The sequence below is a fragment of the Arachis hypogaea genome, chromosome 5, assembly GCF_003086295.3.
Source record: "Arachis hypogaea cultivar Tifrunner chromosome 5, arahy.Tifrunner.gnm2.J5K5, whole genome shotgun sequence".
In the NCBI taxonomy this organism is placed as follows: domain Eukaryota; kingdom Viridiplantae; phylum Streptophyta; class Magnoliopsida; order Fabales; family Fabaceae; genus Arachis; species Arachis hypogaea.
The window spans coordinates 89,597,162-89,612,962 of record NC_092040.1 but is presented as its reverse complement, the minus strand read 5'-3'; the positions used below and the strand labels follow the sequence as shown (position 1 = coordinate 89,612,962).

Sequence of the window (15,801 nt, the reverse complement as noted above, 5' to 3'; positions counted from 1 at the left end):
AGAAGCAAGCGTGATTGAATGAAAAACAGTAGTAATTGCATTAATCCATCAAGACACAGCAGAGCTCCTCACCCCCAACCATGGGGTTTAGAGACTCATGCCGTAGAAGATACAATAAGAAATGTGTAATGTGTCATGAGATGAAGATACAATGTCAAAATATCCTATTTATAGTGAACTAGTAACCTAGGATATACAAAAATGAGTAAATGACGTAAAATCCACTTCCGGGGTCCACTTGGGCTGAGCATTGAAGCTTTCATGTGTAGAGACTTTTCCTGGAGTTAAACACCAGCTTTTGTGCCAGTTTGGGCGTTTAACTCCAATTTTTGTGCCAGTTCCGGCGTTAAACGCCGGGAATTCTGAAGCTTATTTGCAACGCCGGTTTGGGCAATAAAATCACGTGCAAAGTATGCACTATTATACATTGCTGGAAAGCCCAGGATGTCTACTTTCCAACGCAATTGGGAGCGCGCTAATTGGGCTTCTGTAGCTCCAGAAAATTCACTTCGAGTGCAAGGAGATCAGAATCCAACAGCATCTGCAGTCCCTTTTCAGCCTCTAAATCAGATTTTTGCTCAGGTCCCTCAATTTCAGCCAGAAATTACCTGAAATCATAGAAAAACACACAAACTCATAGTAAATCCCAGAAAAGTGAATTTTAAATAAAAACTAATAAAAACATACTAAAAACTAACTAAAATGTACTAAAAACATACCAAAAAAGTGCCAAAAAGCGGATAAATTATCCGCTCATCACAACACCAAACTTAAATTGTTGCTTGTCCCCAAGCAATTGAAAATCAAATAGGATAAAAGAAGAGAACATACTATAGACTCCAAAATATCAATGAAACTTAGCTCCAATTAGATGAGCGGGACTAGTAGCTTTTTGCTTCTGAACAGTTTTGGCATCTCACTTTATCCTTTGAAGTTTAGAATGATTGGCATCTATAGAAACTCAGAATTCAGATAGTGTTATTGATTCTCCTAGTTAAGTATGATGATTCTTGAACATAGCTACTTTATGAGTCTTGGCTGTGGCCCAAAGCACTCTGTCTTCCAGTATTACCACTGGATACATACATGCCACAGACACATAACAGGGTGAACCTTTTTAGATTGTGACTCAGCTTTGTTAGAGTCCCCAATTAGAGGTGTCTAGGGTTCTTAAGCACACTCTTGGATCACTTATATATATATATATATATATATATATATATATATATATATATATATATATATATATATATATATATATGTATGTATATATATGTTTTTGAATTCACTGCTTTTTCTTGCTTCAAGAATCAATTTGATAATTTTTCAGATCCTCAATAACATTTCTCCTTTTTCATCATTCTTTCAAGAGTCAACAAGTTTAACATTCTTTAATCAACAAATTCAAAAGACATATGCACTGTTCAAGCATTCATTCAGAAAACAAAAAGTATTGTCATCACATCAAAATAATTAAACCAGTTTCAAGGATGAATTCGAAATCATGTACTTCTTGTTCTTTTGTAATAAAAACATTTTTCTTTTAAGAAAGGTGATGGATTCATAGGACATTTATAACTTTAAGGCATAGACACTAAGATACTAATGATAATGTAATAAAGACACAGACATAGATAAACATAAAGCATAAAAATTCAAAAAACAGAAAATAAAGAACAAGGAAATTAAAGAACGGGTCCACCTTAGTGATGGCGGCTTGTTCTTCCTCTTGAAAATCTTATAGAGTGCTCTTGAGCTCCTCTATGTCTCTTCCTTGTCTTTGTTGCTCTTCCCTCATAGCTTTTTGATCTTTTCTAATCTCATGGTGGATGATGGAATGCTCTTGGTGCTCCATCCTTAGTTGTCCCATGTTAGAGCTTAATTCTCCTAGGGAGGTGTTGATTTGCTCCCAATAGTTTTGTGGAGGGAAGTGCATCCCTTGAGGCATCTCAGGATTTCATGATGAAGAATTTCCTCATGCTCTTGTTTGCTGCATCCTTTTCTTAGTGATGAGCTTTTGAGATGAATCTCTCCATCTCCCAGACTCAGAGGTGGAAGCTTTTGCCTTCCCTTTCTTCTTTCTAGAGGTTTCTCTGGCCTTAAGTGTCATACATGGTTAAGGAAAAACAAAAATTAACGCTTTTACCACACCAAACTTAGAAGGTTTGCTCGTCCTCGAGCAAAAGAAGAGAAGAGGGAGTAGAAGAAGAAGAAAATAGATGAGATGGAGAGGTGTGAGTGGTTCGGCCAAGGGGAGTTTTAGGTGGTTATGATGTGGGAAAAGGAAGGAGTGATGGTTTGAATTTGAGTGGGTGGGTGTAGGTGGGTTGTATGATGCTTTTGGAGGATTAATGGAGGTGATTGGTGGAGATTATTTTAGGGGAGAGTGTTATGGAAGGGTGTGAAGAGGAGAGAAGAAGAGAGAGAGTGGTGGGGTAGGTGGGGATCCTGTGGGATCCACAGATCCTGAGGTGTCAAGGATAGCTCATCCCTGCACCAAGTGGCATGTAAAAACACCCCTTCTGCCAATCCTGGCGTTAAACGCCAGGCTGCTGCCCCTTTCTGGCGTTAAACGCCAGTGTGGTGCCCCTTTCTAGCGTTAAACGCCAGTCTGGTGCCACTTTCTGGCGTTAAACGCCCAGAATGGTGCCAGACTGGGCGTTAAACGCCCATTTGCTACCCTTACTGGCGTTTAAACGCCAGCAAGCTTTTCCTCCAGGGTGTGCTATTTTTCTTTCTATTTTTTATTCTGTGTTTGCTTTTTCAATTGTTTTTGTGACTTCACATGATCATTGATGAGCGGATAATTTGTACACTTTTTGGCATTGTTTTTAGTATGTTTTTGGTATGATCTAGTTAGTTTTTAGTATATTTTTATTAGTTTTTAGTTAAAATTCACTTTTCTGGACTTTACTATGAGTTTGTGTGTTTTTCTGTGATTTCAGGTATTTTCTGGCTGAAATTGAGGGACCTGAGCAAAAATCTGATTCAGAGACTAAAAAGGACTGCAGATGCTGTTGGATTCTGACCTCCCTGCACTCGAAGTGGATTTTCTGGAGCTACAGAAGCCCAATTGGCGCGCTCTCAACGGCGTTGGAAAGTAGACATCCTGGGCTTTCCAGCAATATATGATAGTCCATACTTTGCTCAAGATTTGATGGCCCAAACCGGCGTTCAAAGTCACCCTCAGGAATTCCAGCGTTAAACGCCGGAACTGGCACCAAAATGGGAGTTAAACGCCCACACTGGCATAAAAGCTGGCGTTTAACTCCAGGAAGAGTCTCTACACGAAAATGCTTCATTGCTCAAGCACACACCAAGTGGGCCCGGAAGTGGATTTTTATGTCATTTACTCATCTCTGTACACCCTAGGCTACTAGTTCTCTATAAGTAGGACCTTTTACTATTGTATTTTCATCTTTTGATCTTTAGAATCTTTTGATCACTTTAGATCTCTAGATCATCTTTGGATGTCTAGTTCTTAGATCACTGGGAGGCTGGCCTCACGGCCATGCCTAGACCTTGTTCTTATGTATTTTCAATGGTGGAGCTTCTACACACCATAGATTAAGGTGTGGAGCTCTGCTGTACCTCGAGTATTAATGCAATTACTATTGTTCTTCCATTCAATTCCGCTTGTTCTTGTTCTAAGATATCACTTGTTCTTCAACTTGATGAATGTGATGATCCGTGACACTCATCATCATTCTCACCTATGAACGTATGACTGACAACCACCTCCGTTCTACCTTCGATTGGGTGAATATCTCTTGGATTCCTGATTGCACGATGCATGGTTGATCGCCTGACAACTGAGTGCTCGTCTGACAAACGAGCCAATCATTCCGTGAGATCAGAGTCTTCGTGGTATAGGCTAGAACTGATGGCGGCATTCAAGAGAATCCGGAAGGTCTAACCTTGTCTGTGGTATTCTGAGTAGGATTCAATGATTGAATGACTGTGACGTGCTTCAAACTCCTAGCAGGCGGGGCGTTAGTGACAGACGCAAAAGAATCGCTGGATTCTATTCCGGCCTGACCGAGAACCGACAGATGATTAGCCATGCTGTGACAGAGCATAGGAACATTTTCACTGAGAGGATGGGAGGTAGCCACTGACAACGGTGAAACCCTTGCATAAGCTTGCCATGGAAAGGAGTAAGAAGGATTGGATGAAGACAGTAGGAAAGCAGAGAGACGGAAGGGAAGGCATCTTCATGCGCTTATCTGAAGTTCCTACCAATGAATTACATAAGTACCTCTATCTTTATTTTATTGTTTATTTTCGTTCATCATCATATCATTTGAGTTTGCCTGACTAAGATTTACAAGATGACCATAGCTTGCTTCATACTAACAATCTCCGTGGGATCGACCCTTACTCGCGTAAGGTTTATTACTTGGACGACCCAGTGCACTTGCTGGTTAGTTGTGCGAAGTTGTGTAATGCCATGGTACTGAGCTACCAAGTTTTTGGGGTTCATGACCGGGGATTATGAGAGTTGTGAAAAGTATTGTTCACAATTTTGCGCACCAAGTTTCTGGCGCCGTTGCTGGGGATTGTTCAAGTTTTGAGCAAGCTTTTGGTCTGGTAACATCAGTGCCAAGATCCGGCAACAGCACCAAGTTTTTGGCGCCGTTGCCGGGGAATTATTCAGTTTGGACAACTGACGGTTCATCTTGTTGCTTAGATTAGGTATTTATCTTTTTTGAAATTCTTGAAGATGAATTCTAGAGTTTCATGATGATTTGTTGAAGTCTGGCTGGCTGAGAAGCCATGTCTAATCTCATTGGACGGAGGTTTCAACTTATCATCACAAAAGCTTGTTGATTTTTATCAATCTTGCTTTTGGAGCAGTGATCTGCTAAGGCTTGGCTGGCCTTTGGCCATGTCTAGTGTTTTGGACTGAAGCTTTCTTTGAAAGCTTGGCTGGCTGTGAAGCCATGTCTAATTCCTGGACCGGAGTCTTAGACTAGCATTGCATGATTCCTGGAATTCTCATTAAGAATTTTGATACCTTTTTCCACTAAATTTTCGAAAATCACAAAAAAATTACAAAATCATAAAATCCAAAAATTTCTTGTTTGAGTCTAGTGTCTCATCTTAAGTTTGGTGTCAATTGCATGCATTCATTCATGTGTCTTAAGGATCTTCAAGTAATTCTTGATAATTTTCGTGCTCTGATCTTTGAATTCAATTGACTTGAGTGTTTTGTGTGTCTCATATGCATTTTCATTTTGTAAGTGTCAGTAGTGTACAAACTGCTAAGTTTGGTGTCTTGCATGCATTGTTATTTAATTCTTGTTGCATTTTGATTTGTTCTTATTATTAAAAATCCAAAAATATTTTTAATTTGTGTCTTCTCAAGTCAATAATACAGAGAATTGAAGATTCAGAACATACAGCAGAGGAATTGCACAGAAAAAGCTGGGCGTTCAAAACGCCCAGTGAAGAAGGACAGACTGGCGTTTAAACGCCAGCCAGGGTACCTGGTTGGGCGTTTAACGCCCAAAAAGGTATAGTTTTGGGCGTTAAACGCCAGAATGTGCACCATTCTGGGCGTTTAACGCCAGGATGGCACAAGGGGGAAGATTCTGTTTTTCAATGCAATTTTTTTCAGGTTTTCAAACTTTTTCAAAATCAAATCTTTTTCAAATCAATTTTTCAATCAAAATCATTTTCAAAATCAATTTCTTTCCTTTTTCAAAGATACTTACTATCAATTAATGATTTGATTCAACATTTCAATTATGCTGCCTTTTCTGTTGAGAAAGGTTTAATATTTGAATCATATCTTTTCTTGTTAGTCAAGTTTTTAATTTTCAAACTCAAATCTTTTTTAAAAAAAAATTTTCAAATCATATCTTCTCAATCACATCTTTTTAAAACCAATCATATTTTCTTAACCACATCTTTTTCAAAATAGTCTTCAATCAAATCTTTTTGATTTATAATTTCAAAATCTTTTTCAAAAATCACTTTATTTCTTTCCCACTTTCATTTTCGAAAATTAAGTAATGTTTTTCAAAAATGTTTTCAAAATTTTTACTTAATTTTCGAAAATCACTTCCCTTCTTCTCACATCCTTCTATTTATGGACTAACACTATTCCTTAATGCAAAATTCGAACTCCATCTCCTTTGATAAGTTCGAATTTTCTACTTCTGTCTTCTACTCTTCTTTTCCTCTGACACTTCAAAGAATCTCTATACTGTGACATAGAGGATTCCACATTTCTTGTTCTCTTCTCTCTCATATGAGCAGGAGCAAAGACAAAGGCATTCTTGTTGAGGCTGATCCTGAACCTGAAAGGACCTTGAAGAGAAAGCTAAGAGAAGCCAAAGCACAACTCTCTTTAGAGGACCTGACCGAATTCTCCAAAGAAGAAGAACACATGGCAGCCGAAAACAACAATGCCAACAATGCAAGGAAGGTGCTGGGTGACTTTACTGCACCTACTCCCGATTTCTATGGGAGAAGCATCTCTATCCCTGCCATTGGAGCAAACAACTTTGAGCTTAAGCCTCAATTAGTTTCTCTAATGCAACAGAATTGCAAGTTCCATGGACTTCCATTGGAAGATCCTCATCAGTTCTTAGCTGAGTTCTTGCAAATCTGTGACACTGTCAAGACTAATGGGGTTGACCCTGAGGTCTACAGACTTATGCTATTCCTTTTTGCTGTAAGAGACAGAGCTAGAACATGGTTGGACTCTCAACCTAAAGAAAGCCTGGACTCTTGGGAAAAGCTAGTCAATGCCTTCTTGGCAAAGTTCTTTCCACCTCAAAAATTGAGTAAGCTTAGAGTGGAAGTCCAAACCTTCAGACAGAAGGAAGGAGAATCCCTCTATGAAGCTTGGGAAAGATACAAACAATTAATCAGAAAGTGTCCTTCTGATATGCTTTCTGAATGGAGCATCATAGGTATTTTCTATGATGGTCTCTCTGAACTATCCAAGATGTCTTTGGATAGCTCTGCAGGAGGATCTCTTCATCTGAAGAAGACGCCTACTGAAGCTCAAGAACTGATTGAAATGGTTGCAAATAACCAATTCATGTACACTTCTGAGAGAAATCCTGTGAACAATGGGACTAGTCAGAAGAAAGGAATTCTTGAGATTGACACTCTGAATGCCATATTGGCTCAGAATAAAATATTGACTCAACAAGTCAATATGATTTCTCAAAGTCTGTCTGGAATGCAAAATGCACCAAGCAGTACTAAGAAAGCTTCATCTGAGGAAGAAGCTTATGATCCTGAGAATCCTTCAATGGAAGAGGTGAATTACATGGGAGAACCCTATGGAAACACCTATAATCCTTCATGGAGAAATCATCCAAATTTCTCATGGAAGGATCAACAGAGACCTCAACAAGGTTTCAACAACAATAATGGTGGAAGAAACAGGTTTAGCAATAGCAAACCTTTTCCATCATCTTCTCAGCAACAGACAGAGAGTTCTAAGCAGAATACCTCTGACTTAGCAACCATGGTCTCTGATCTGATCAAAACCACTCAAAGTTTCATGACTGAAACAAGGTCCTCCATTAGAAATTTGGAAGGACAAGTGGGTCAGCTGAGCAAGAAAATTACTGAGCTCCCTCCTAGTACTCTTCCAAGCAATACAGAAGAAAATCCAAAAGGAGAATGCAAGGTCATCAACATGGCCGAATTTTGGGAGGAAGAAGAGGCAGTGAACGCCACTGAGGAAGGCCTCACTGGGCATCCACTGGCCTCCAATGAGTTCCCTAATGAGGAACCATGGGAATCTGAGGCTCAAACTGAGACCATAGAGATTCCATTGGACTTACTTCTGCCATTCATGAGCTCTGATGAGTATTTTTCCTCTGAAGAGGATGAGTATGTCACTGAAGAGCAAGTTGCTAAATACCTTGGAGCAATCATGAAGCTAAATGACAAGTTATTTGGAAATGAGACTTGGGAGGATGAACCCCCTTTGCTCACCAAAGAACTGGATGACTTGTCTAGGTAGAAACTGCCTCAAAAGAGACAGGATCCTGGGAAGTTTTCAATACCTTGTACCATAGGCACCATGACCTTCAAGAAGGCCTTGTGTGACTTAGGGTCAAGTGTAAACCTCATGCCTCTCTCTGTAATGGAGAAGTTAGGGATCTCTGAGGTACAAGCTGCAAGAATCTCACTAGAGATGGCAGACAACTCAAGAAAACAAGCCCATGGACTTGTAGAGGATGTTCTAGTTAAAGTTGAAGACCATTACATCCCTACTGATTTCATAGTCCTAGAGACTGGGAAGTGCATGGATGAATCCATCATCCTTGGCAGACCCTTCCTAGCCACTGCAAAGGCTGTGATTGATGTTGATAGAGGAGAGTTGATCATTCAAGTGAATGAAGAATCCCTTATGTTTAAGGCTCAAGGATATCCCTCTATCATCATGGAGAGGAAGCATGAAGAGCTTCTCTCAAATTAGAGACAAACAGAGCCCCCACAGTCAAACTCTAAGTTTGGTGTTGAACCCCCACATTCAAACTCTAAGTTTGGTGTTGGGAGGTTCCAACATGGCTCTGAATATCTGTGAGGCTCCATGAGAGTCCTCTGTCAAGCTACTGACATTAAAGAAGCGCTTGTTGGGAGGCAACCCAATGTTATATTTTATCTATTTTATTTTGTTATTGTCTCTTTTTTTTGTAGGTTGATGATCATGAGAAGTCACAAAATCAATGAAAAAAGCAAAAACAGAATGAAAAACAGGAAGAAAAACAGCATACCCTGGAGGACGCACCTACTGGCGTTTAAACGCCAGTGAGGTTAGCTGTTGGGCGTTTAACGCCCAGTCTGGCACCATTCTGGGCGTTTAACGCCAGAAAGGGGCACCAGACTGGCGTTAAACGCCAGAAAGGGGGCAAGAAGCTGGCGTTAAACGCCAGAAATGGGCACCAGCCCGGCGTTTAACACTAGAATTGGCACAAATCGAGATTTTGCTTGCCATTTGGCGCAGGGATGACTTTTCCTTGACGCCTCAGGATCTGTGGACCCCACAGGATCCCCACCTACCCTACCACTCTCTCTCTTCTTCACCCATTCACCAATCACCTCAACACCTCTTCCCCAAAAAAACCCTTCACCTATCAAATCCCATCTTTCTCTTCACCACTCACATCCATCCTTCATAAAACCCCACCTACCTTACCATTCAAATTCAAACCACTTTCCCACCCAAACCCACCCTCAAATGGCTGAACCCTACCCTTCCCCCTCTCCTATATAAACCCATCTTCACTCCTTCATTTTCACACAACCTAAACACCACTTCTTCCCCTTCTTGGCCGAAAACAAAAGCCATTCCCATCTCCTTCATTTCTTCTTCTTCTACTCTCTTCTTTCTTAATTTGCTCGAGGACGAGCAAACCTTTTAAGTTTGGTGTGGTAAAAGCATTGCTTTTTGTTTTTCCATAACCATTTATGGCATCCAAGGCCAGAGAACCCTCTAGAAAGAGGAAAGGGAAGGCAAAAGCTTTCACCTCCGAGTCATGGGAGATGGATAGATTCATCTCAAGGGTGCATCAAGACCATTTCTATGAAGTTGTGGCCTTGAAGAAGGTGATCCCCGAGGTCCCTTTTTCACTCAAAAAGGGTGAATATCCGGAGATCCAACATGAGATCCGAAGAAGAGGTTGGGAAGTTCTTACCAACCCCATTCAACAAGTCAGAATCTTGATGGTTCAAGAGTTCTATGCCAATGCATGGATCACCAAGAACCATGACCAAAGTGTGAACCCGGATCCAAAGAATTATCTTACTATGGTTCGGGGGAAATACTTGGATTTTAGTCCAGAAAGTGTAAGGTTAGCATTCAATTTGCCTATGATGCAAGGAGATGAACATCCTTACACTAGAAGGGTCAACTTTGATCAAAGGTTGGACCAAGTCCTCACAGTCATATGTGAAGAGGGTGCCCAATGGAAGAGAGATTCAAGAGGGAAGCCGGTTCAATTGAGAAGGCATGACCTCAAACCCGTGGCTAGAGGATGGTTAGAGTTTATACAACGCTCAATCATTCCCACTAGCAACCGGTCCGAAGTTACCATAGACCGGGCTATCATGATCCATAGCATCATGATTGGAGAAGAAATAGAGGTTCATGAGGTTATAGCCCAAGAACTCTATAAGGTGGAGGACAAGTCCTCTACCTTGGCAAGGTTAGCCTTTCCTCATCTCATCTGTCATCTCTGTTATTCAGTTGGAGTTGACATAGAGGGAGACACCCCCATTGATGAGGACAAGCCCATCACTAAGAAGAGGATGGAGCACACAAGAGACCCCACTCATCATGAGATCCCTGAGATGCCTCAAGGGATGCACTTTCCTCCACAAAATTATTGGGAGCAACTAAACACCTCCCTAGGAGAATTAAGTTCCAACATGGGACAACTAAGGGTGGAGCACCAAGAACACTCCATCATCCTCCATGAAATTAGAGAAGACCAAAGAATCATGAGGGAGGAGCAACAAAGACAAGGAAGAGACATTGAGGAGCTCAAGCACTCCATAGGATCTTCAAGAGGAAGGAAGAGCCGCCATCACTAAGGTGGACCCGTTCCTTGATTTCCTTGTTCTTTATTCTTCTGTTTTTCGAATTCTAGTGCTTGTGTTTATCTATGTTTGTGTCTTATGATCATTAGTGTCTTAGTGTCTATGCCTTAAAGTTATGAATGTCCTATGAATCCATCACCTTTCTTGAATAAAAACGTGCTTAAATTGAAAAGGAAAGAATTGCATGAATTTTGAATTTTATAACAGTTTAATTATTTTGATGTGGTGGCAATATTTTTGTTTTCTGAATGTATGCTTAAACAGTGCATATGTATCTTGAATTTGTGGTTCATGAATGTTGGCTCTTGAAAGAATGATGAAAAAGGAGACATGTTACTGAGGATCTGAAAAATCATTAAAATGATTCTTGAAGCAAGAAAAAGCAATGAAAAAAAAAGAGAAAGAGAAAGGAAAGAAAAAGAAAGAAATAAAGTTGTGATCCAAGGCAATAAGAGTGTGCTTAAGAACCCTGGACACCTCTAGTTGGGGACTTTAGCAAAGCTGAGTCACAATCTGAAAAGGTTCACCCAATTATGTGTCTGTGGCATGTATGTATCCGGTGGTAATACTGGAAGACAGAGTGCTTTGGGCCACGGCCAAGACTCAAAAAGTAGCTATGTTCAAGAATCATCATACCTTACTAGGAGAATCATTAACACTATCTGGATTCTAAGTTCCTAAAGAAGCCAATCATTCTGAATTTCAAGGGATAGAGTGAGATGCCAAAACTATTCAGAGGCAAAAAGCTAAAAGCCCCGCTCATCTAATTGATACTGATCTTCATAGATGTTTTTGGAATTCATTGCATATTCTCTTCTTTTTATCTTATTTGATTTTCAGTTGCTTGAGGACAAGCAACAATTTAAGTTTGGTGTTGTGATGAGCGGATAATTTGTACACTTTTTGGCATTGTTTTTAGTATGTTTTTGGTATGATCTAGTTAGTTTTTAGTATATTTTTATTAGTTTTTAGTTAAAATTCACTTTTCTGGACTGTACTATGAGTTTGTGTGTTTTTCTGTGATTTCAGGTATTTTCTGGCTGAAATTGAGGGACCTGAGCAAAAATCTGATTCAGAGACTAAAAAGGACTGCAGATGCTGTTGGATTCTGACCTCCCTGCACTCGAAGTGGATTTTCTGGAGCTACAGAAGCCCAATTGGCGCGCTCTCAACGGCGTTGGAAAGTAGACATCCTGGGCTTTCCAGCAATATATGATAGTCCATACTTTGCCCAAGATTTGATGGCCCAAACCGGCGTTCAAAGTTACCCTCAGGAATTCCAGCGTTAAACGCCGGAACTGGCACCAAAATGGGAGTTAAACGCCCAAACTGGCATAAAAGCTGGCGTTTAACTCCAGGAAGAGTCTCTACACGAAAATGCTTCATTGCTCAAGCACACACCAAGTGGGCCCGGAAGTGGATTTTTATGTCATTTACTCATCTCTGTACACTCTAGGCTACTAGTTCTCTATAAGTAGGACCTTTTACTATTGTATTTTCGTCTTTTGATCTTTAGAATCTTTTGATCACTTTAGATCTCTAGATCATCTTTGGACGTCTAGTTCTTAGATCACTGGGAGGCTGGCCTCACGGCTATGCCTAGACCTTGTTCTTATGTATTTTCAACGGTGGAGCTTCTACACACCATAGATTAAGGTGTGGAGCTCTGCTGTACCTCGAGTATTAATGCAATTACTATTGTTCTTCCATTCAATTCCGCTTGTTCTTGTTCTAAGATATCACTTGTTCTTCAACTTGATGAATGTGATGATCCGTGACACTCATCATCATTCTCACCTATGAACGTGTGACTGACAACCACCTCCGTTCTACCTTCGATTGGGTGAATATCTCTTGGATTCCTGATTGCACGATGCATGGTTGATCGCCTGACAACTGAGTGCTCGTCTGACAAACGAGCCAACCATTCCGTGAGATCAGAGTCTTCGTGGTATAGGCTAGAACTGATGGCGGCATTCAAGAGAATCCGGAAGGTCTAACCTTGTCTGTGGTATTCTGAGTAGGATTCAATGATTGAATGACTGTGACGTGCTTCAAACTCCTAGCAGGCGGGGCGTTAGTGACATACGCAAAAGAATCGCTGGATTCTATTCCGGCCTGACCGAGAACCGACAGATGATTAGCCATGCTGTGACAGAGCATAGGAACATTTTCACTGAGAGGATGGGAGGTAGCCACTGACAACGGTGAAACCCTTGCATAAGCTTGCCATGGAAAGGAGTAAGAAGGATTGGATGAAGACAGTAGGAAAGCAGAGAGACGGAAGGGAAGGCATCTTCATGCGCTTATCTGAAGTTCCTACCAATGAATTACATAAGTACCTCTATCTTTATTTTATTGTTTATTTTCGTTCATCATCATATCATTTGAGTTTGCCTGACTAAGATTTACAAGATGACCATAGCTTGCTTCATACTAACAATCTCTGTGGGATCGACCCTTACTCGCGTAAGGTTTATTACTTGGACGACCCAGTGCACTTGCTGGTTAGTTGTGCGAAGTTGTGTAATGCCATGGTACTGAGCTACCAAGTTTTTGGGGTTCATGACCGGGGATTATGAGAGTTGTGAAAAGTATTGTTCACAATTTCGCGCACCAAGTTTTTGGCGCCGTTGCCGGGATTGTTCAAGTTTTGAGCAAGCTTTTGGTCCGGTAACATCAGTGCCAAGATCCGGCAACAGCACCAAGTTTTTGGCGCCGTTGCCGGGGAATTGTTCAGTTTGGACAACTGACGGTTCATCTTGTTGCTTAGATTAGGTATTTATTTTTTTCGAAATTCTTGAAGATGAATTCTAGAGTTTCATGATGATTTGTTGAAGTCTGGCTGGCTGAGAAGCCATGTCTAATCTCATTGGACGGAGGTTTCAACTTATCATCACAAAAGCTTGTTGATTTTTATCAATCTTGCTTTTGGAGCAGTGATCTGCTAAGGCTTGGCTGGCCTTTGGCCATGTCTAGTGTTTTGGACCGAAGCTTTCTTTGAAAGCTTGGCTGGCTGTGAAGCCATGTCTAATTCCTGGACCGGAGTCTTAGACTAGCATTGCATGATTCCTGGAATTCTCATTAAGAATTTTGATACCTTTTTCCACTAAATTTTCGAAAATCACAAAAAAATTACAAAATCATAAAATCCAAAAATTTCTTGTTTGAGTCTAGTGTCTCATCTTAAGTTTGGTGTCAATTGCATGCATTCATTCATGTGTCTTAAGGATCTTCAAGTAATTCTTGATAATTTTCGTGCTCTGATCTTTGAATTCAATTGACTTGAGTGTTTTGTGTGTCTCATATGCATTTTCATTTTGTAAGTGTCAGTAGTGTACAAACTGCTAAGTTTGGTGTCTTGCATGCATTGTTATTTAATTCTTGTTGCATTTTGATTTGTTCTTATTATTAAAAATCCAAAAATATTTTTAATTTGTGTCTTCTCAAGTCAATAATACAGAGAATTGAAGATTCAGAACATACAGCAGAGGAATTGCACAGAAAAAGCTGGGCGTTCAAAACGCCCAGTGAAGAAGGACAGACTGGCGTTTAAACGCCAGCCAGGGTACCTGGTTGGGCGTTTAACGCCCAAAAAGGTATAGTTTTGGGCGTTAAACGCCAGAATGTGCACCATTCTGGGCGTTTAACGCCAGGATGGCACAAGGGGGAAGATTCTGTTTTTCAATGCAATTTTTTTCAGGTTTTCAAACTTTTTCAAAATCAAATCTTTTTCAAATCAATTTTTCAATCAAAATCTTTTTCAAAATCAATTTCTTTCCTTTTTCAAAGATACTTACTATCAATTAATGATTTGATTCAACATTTCAATTATGCTGCCTTTTCTGTTGAGAAAGGTTTAATATTTGAATCATATCTTTTCTTGTTAGTCAAGTTTTTAATTTTCAAACTCAAATCTTTTTTAAAAAATTTTTCAAATCATATCTTCTCAATCACATCTTTTTAAAACCAATCATATTTTCTTAACCACATCTTTTTCAAAATAGTCTTCAATCAAATCTTTTTGATTTATAATTTCAAAATCTTTTTCAAAAATCACTTTATTTCTTTCCCACTTTCATTTTCGAAAATTAAGTAATGTTTTTCAAAAATGTTTTCAAAATTTTTACTTAATTTTCGAAAATCACTTCCCTTCTTCTCACATCCTTCTATTTATGGACTAACACTATTCCTTAATGCAAAATTCGAACTCCATCTCCTTTGATAAGTTCGAATTTTCTACTTCTGTCTTCTACTCTTCTTTTCCTCTGACACTTCAAAGAATCTCTATACTGTGACATAGAGGATTCCACATTTCTTGTTCTCTTCTCTCTCATATGAGCAGGAGCAAAGACAAAGGCATTCTTGTTGAGTCTGATCCTGAACCTGAAAGGACCTTGAAGAGAAAGCTAAGAGAAGCCAAAGCACAACTCTCTTTAGAGGACCTGACCGAATTCTCCAAAGAAGAAGAAGACATGGCAGCCGAAAACAACAATGCCAACAATGCAAGGAAGGTGCTGGGTGACTTTACTGCACCTACTCCCGATTTCTATGGGAGAAGCATCTCTATCCCTGCCATTGGAGCAAACAACTTTGAGCTTAAGCCTCAAATAGTTTCTCTAATGCAACAGAATTGCAAGTTCCATGGACTTCCATTGGAAGATCCTCATCAGTTCTTAGCTGAGTTCTTGCAAATCTGTGACACTGTCAAGACTAATGGGGTTGACCATGAGGTCTACAGACTTATGCTATTCCCTTTTGCTGTAAGAGACAGAGCTAGAACATGGTTGGACTCTCAACCTAAAGAAAGCCTGGACTCTTGGGAAAAGCTAGTCAATGCCTTCTTGGCAAAGTTCTTTCCACCTCAAAAATTGAGTAAGCTTAGAGTGGAAGTCCAAACCTTCAGACAGAAGGAAGGAGAATCCTTCTATGAAGCTTGGGAAAGATACAAACAATTAATCAGAAAGTGTCCTTCTGATATACTTTCTGAATGGAGCATCATAGGTATTTTCTATGATGGTCTCTCTGAACTATCCAAGATGTCTTTGGATAGCTCTGCAGGAGGATCTCTTCATCTGAAGAAGACGCCTACTGAAGCTCAAGAACTGATTGAAATGGTTGCAAATAACCAATTCATGTACACTTCTGAAGAAATCATGTGAACAATGGGACTAGTCAGAAGAAAGGAATTCTTGAGATTGACACTCTAATACATATTGGCTCAGA

General features: G+C 40.0%; 2 non-coding genes across 2 annotated transcripts; both read right to left on the bottom strand.

The window, feature by feature from the left end:
- Nucleotides 1–6,796: 6,796 nt before the first annotated feature.
- Nucleotides 6,797–6,904, bottom strand: LOC112804888 (small nucleolar RNA R71). Its single transcript, XR_003203506.1, has one exon. It is a non-coding gene; the product is annotated as a small nucleolar RNA R71 (small nucleolar RNA).
- An 8,548-nt stretch (nucleotides 6,905–15,452) lies between these two features.
- Nucleotides 15,453–15,560, bottom strand: LOC112804147 (small nucleolar RNA R71). Its single transcript, XR_003202766.1, has one exon. It is a non-coding gene; the product is annotated as a small nucleolar RNA R71 (small nucleolar RNA).
- Nucleotides 15,561–15,801: the final 241 nt, after the last annotated feature.